Source organism: Triticum dicoccoides, chromosome 2A (genome assembly GCF_002162155.2).
Source record: "Triticum dicoccoides isolate Atlit2015 ecotype Zavitan chromosome 2A, WEW_v2.0, whole genome shotgun sequence".
In the NCBI taxonomy this organism is placed as follows: Eukaryota; Viridiplantae; Streptophyta; class Magnoliopsida; order Poales; family Poaceae; genus Triticum; species Triticum dicoccoides.
Window position 1 is genome coordinate 5,216,724 of NC_041382.1, and position 5,420 is coordinate 5,222,143.

The following is a 5,420-nucleotide window of genomic DNA, read 5'->3' on the forward strand; positions in this document are numbered from 1 at the left end:
TTTGTGATTAACTTTACTATAAAAATAGTTTTTCCTGTTTTTTTGATTTGTTTTTTGCATTATTTATTTTCTTTTGTTTTTTGCTTTAATTTTTAATTCCGTTTGCTTTTAGGTTAGCAAAATTATAAACTTTCTGTTAGTGCCATTAGTTTTAGAAAAATTATAAACTTTCTGTTAGTGCCATTAGTTTTCAAATTTGAATAGTTAAAATTTGAATTCTTTGAAAATTGTTTGAATCACAAGTTTGTGATTAACTTACTAAAAAATGAGAATAGATGCGCTTATAGAGAAAATTCAACATAAATTCCTAGTAAATTTCTATGAATTTCAGAGAAATTCACTTTGAATTTAGGTTAAACTTTTCTCTATTAGGGCATCTATTTTCACTTTGAGCGGAGCTCAACAAGGCAGAGAGGGAAGGGCTTATAAACCGGTGTGAGCCCCCTTCGGTTGGCGAGGTGGGACTAAACTCTGCTCGCAACGAGGACCAACCCTTTAGTCCCGGTTTGTGGCACAAACCGGGACTAATGGTCATGGGCCAGGGGCGAGGAGGAAAATTATGAACTTTCTGTTAGTGCCATTAGTTTTAGAAAGTTGAAAGTTGGCATGGGCCAGGGACTAATGGTCATGGTATTACGAGGGCCGAACCATAAGACATGAAAGCATTTCAAATGAACTCTGAAAAAGTTGAAAGTTGGCATGGTATCATAATTTCACCCACATACCATGTGCATGTACAAAACGGACAATGGTAGCATGTTCGTGTGTTACAAAGTTGGCATGGTATCATCATAATAGTTGCGGGAGAAAGTCTTTACTTTTTCTTCGCTTGTGTCATTTACTTATTGCGCCGTAACCATGGATAATCTTCATTGTTTATCAGGATGCTTGGGTCAACCTTGACATTGAAGGGAGGAATTTCATGAAACTTTTCATAATCTTCAGACATGTCTATCTTGCCGTCCACTCCCAGGATGTCCCTTTTTCCTGAAAGAACTATGTGGCGCTTTGGCTCATCGTATGATGTATTCGCTTCCTTATCTTTTCTTTTTCTCGGTTTGGTAGACATGTCCTTCACATAGATAACCTGTGCCACATCATTGGCTAGGACGAACGGTTCGTCAGTGTACCCAAGATTTTTCAGATCCACTGTTGTCATTCCGTACTGTGGGTCTACCTGTACCCCGCCGCCTAACAGATTGACCCATTTGCACTTAAACAAAGGGACCTTAAAATCAGGTCCGTAGTCAAGTTCCCATATGTCCACTATGTAACCATAATATGTGTCCTTTCCGCTCTCGGTTGCTGCATCAAAGCGGACACCGCTGTTTTGGTTGGTGCTCTTTTGATCTTGGGCGATCGTGTAAAATGTATTCCCATTTATCTCGTATCCTTTGTAAGTCAATACAGTCAAAGATGGTCCCCTGGACAACAAGTACAACTCATCACAAACAGTGTTGTCACCTCTGAGACGTGTTTCCAACCAACTGCTAAAAGTCCTGATGTGTTCACATGTAATCTAGTCGTCGCACTGCTCCGGGTGTTTGGAGCGCAGACTGTTCTTGTGTTCATCGACATACGGGGTCACCAAGGTAGAGTTATGTAGAACTGTGTAGTTTGCTTGAGACCAAGAATATCTGTCCCTGCATATTATTGAGTCTCTTCCAAGAGTGCCTTTTCCAGTTAGTCTCCCCTCATACCGCGATTTAGGGAGACCTATCTTCTTAAGGCCAGGAATGAAGTCAACACAAAACCCGATAACATCCTCTGTTTGATGGCCCATGGAGATGCTTCCTTCTGGCCTAGCGCGGTTACGGACATATTTATTTAGGACTCCCATGAACCTCTCAAAGGGGAACATATTGTGTAGAAATACGGGCCCCAGGATGACAATCTCGTCGACTAGATGAACTAGGACGTGCGTCATGATATTGAAGAAGGATGGTGGGAACACCAGCTCGAAACTGACAAGACATTGCGCCACATCACTCCTTAGCCTTGGTATGATTTCTGGATCGATCACCTTCTGAGAGATTGCATTGAGGAATGCACATAGCTTCACAATGGCTAATCGGACATTTTCCGGTAGAAGCCCCCTCAATGCAACCGGAAGCAGTTGCGTCATAATCACGTGGCAGTCATGAGACTTTAGGTTCTGAAACTTTTTCTCTGGCATATTTATTATTCCCATTATATTCGATGATAAGCCAGTCGTGACCTTCATACTGAGCAGGCATTCAAAGAAGATATCTTTCTCTTCTTTCGTAAGAGCGTAGCTGGCAGGACCTTTATACTGCTTCGGAGGCATGTTGTCTTTTTCGTGCAAACGTTGCAGGTCCTCCCATGCCTCGGGTGTATCTTTTGTCTTCCCATACATGCCCAAGAAGCCTAGCAGGTTCACGCAAAGGTTCTTCCTCATGTGCATCACGTCGATTGAGGAGCGGACCTCTAGGTCTTTCCAGTAGGGTAGGTCCCAAAATATAGATTTCTTCTTCCACATGGGAGCGTGTCCCTCAGCGTCATTCGGAACAGCTAGTCCACAGGGACCCTTTCCAAAGATTACGTAATGTAAATCATTGACCATAGCAAGCACGTGATCACCGGTGCACATGGCGGGCTTCTTCCGGTGATCTGCCTCGCCTTTGAAATGCTTGCCTTTTTTCGACATTGATGGTTGGTCGGAAGAAATCGACGATGGCCCAGGTACACATTCTTTCTGCATTTGTCCAGGTATATACTTTCAGTGTCATCTAAACAGTGCGTGCATGCGTGGTATCCTTTGTTTGTCTATCCTGAAAGGTTACTAAGAGCGGGCCAATCGTTGATGGTCACGAACAGCAACGCCTTAAGGTTAAATTCCTCCTGTCTGTGCTCATCCCACGTACGTACATCGTTTCCATTCCACAGCTGTAAAAGTTCTTCAAATAATGGCCTTAGGTACACATCAATTTTGTTGCCGGGTTGCTTAGGGCCTTGGATGAGAACTGGCATCATAATGAACTTCCGCTTCACGCACATCCACGGAGGAAGGTTATACATACATAGAGTCACGGGCCAGGTGCTGTGATTGCTGCTCTGCTCCCCGAAAGGATTAATGCCATCCGCGCTTAAAGCAAACCATACATTCCTTGGGTCCTTTGCAAACCCATCCCAGTACTTTCTCTCGATTTTTCTCCACTGCGACCCATCAGCGGGTGCTCTCAACTTCCCATCTTTCTTTCGGTTCTCACTGTGCCATCGCATCAACTTGGCATGCTCTTCGTTTCTGAACAGACGTTTCAACGGTGGTATTATAGGACCATACCACATCACCTTCGCAGGAACCCTCTTCCTGGGGGGCTCGCCATCAACATCACCAGGGTCATCTCGTCTGATCTTATACCGCAATGCACCGCATACCGGGCATGCGTTCAGATCCTTGTATGCACCGCGATAGAGGATGCAGTCATTAGGGCATGCATGTATCTTCTCCACCTCCAATCCTAGAGGGCATACGACCTTCTTTGTTGTGTATGTACTGTCGGGCAATTCATTATCCTTTGGAAGCTTCTTCTTCAATATTTTCAGTAGCTTCTCAAATCCTTTGTCAGCCACAGCATTCTCTGCCTTCCACCGCAGCAATTCCAGTACGGTACCGAGCTTTGTGTTGCCATCTTCGCAATTGGGGTATAACCCTTTTTTGTGATCCTCTAACATGCGATCAAACTTCAGCTTCTCCTTTTGACTTTTGCATTGCGTCCTTGCATCGATAATGACCCGGCGGAGATCATCATCATCGGGCACATCGTCTGGCTCCTCTTGATCTTCAGCAGCTTCACTCGTTGCAGCATCATTGGGCACGTCGTCTGGTTCCTCTTGATCTTCACCAGCTCCCCCCGTTGCAGCATCACCGTATTCAGGGGGCACATAGTTGTCATCGTACTCTTCTTCGTCGTCGTCTTCCATCATAACCCCTATTTCTCCGTGCCTCGTCCAAACATTATAGTGTGGCATGAAACCCTTGTAAAGCAGGTGGGAGTGAAGGATTTTCCGGTTAGAGTAAGACCTCGTATTCCCACATTCAGTGCATGGACAACACATAAAACCATTCTGCTTGTTTGCCTCAGCCGCATCGAGAAACTCATGCACGCCCTTAATGTACTCGCGGGTGTGTCTGTCACCGTACATCCATTGCCGGTTCATCTGCGTGCATTATATATAATTAAGTGTCCAAATTAATAGAAGTTCATCATCACATTAAAACCAAAGTGCATACATAGTTCTCATCTAACAACATATAGCTCTCCAGAGCATCTAATTAATTAAACCATACATTGAAACTATGTAAAACATTTCAATGCGAAAACAAATGCGATCATAATCGCAACCAAGGTAACAATTGATCCAACGGTATAATGATACCAAGCCTCGGTATGAATGGCATATTTTCTAATCTTTCTAATCTTCAAGCGCATTGCATCCATCTTGATCTTGTGATCATCGACGACATCCGCAACATGCAACTCCAATATCATCTTCTCCTCCTCAATTTTTTTATTTTTTCCTTCAACAAATTGTTTTCTTCTTCAACTAAATTTAACCTCTCGACAATAGGGTCGGTTGGCATTTCCGATTCACATACATCCTACATAAATAAAATCTATGTCACGTTGGTCGGCATAATTTTCATAAACAATAAATGAACCAATAGTTATAAAGATAATATATATACCACATCCGAATCATAGACAGGACGAGGGCCGACGGGGGCGGATACCAAAACCATCGCACTATATAAGATGCAATAATAAAAGTAAGAAAATAATACAAGTATCTATGTAAACATACAAGTAAGAATATTTTTCCTTTCAGAAAGAAGATAAGAACAAGAGACTCACCACGGTGGTGCCGGTGATGAGCTCGGCGCGGGTGATCGACGGCGGTGAAGACGGGGACAGGGCGTGACGGACCGCTAAACCTAGATAAATATTCTGGAAAATGGAGCTTGGAGGTCGAACTTGGAGAGGAGAAAGCTTAAGTAGTGTGGCTCGGGCATTCCATCGAACACCTTGTGTGCATAGGAGGTGAGCTAGAGCACCACCAAGCCCTCTCCCCCTCGGCCAGAAAAAAACAGAGCAGTGTGCTCTGCTCTTACGCGAGGGGGTATATATAGCCACCTCATTGATCCCGGTTGGTGGCATGAACCGGGACTAAAGGGGAGCCATTGGTCCCGGTTCAAGCCACCAACCGGGACCAATGGTGGTGGGCCAGGAGCGAGGCCCATTGGTCCCGGTTCATCCCACCAACCGGGACCAAAAGGTCCAGATGAACCGGGACCAATGGCCCACGTGGCCCGGCCGGCCCCCTGGGCTCACGAACCGGGACCAATGCCCACATTGGTCCCGGTTCTGGACTGAACCGGGACTAATGGGCTGACCCGG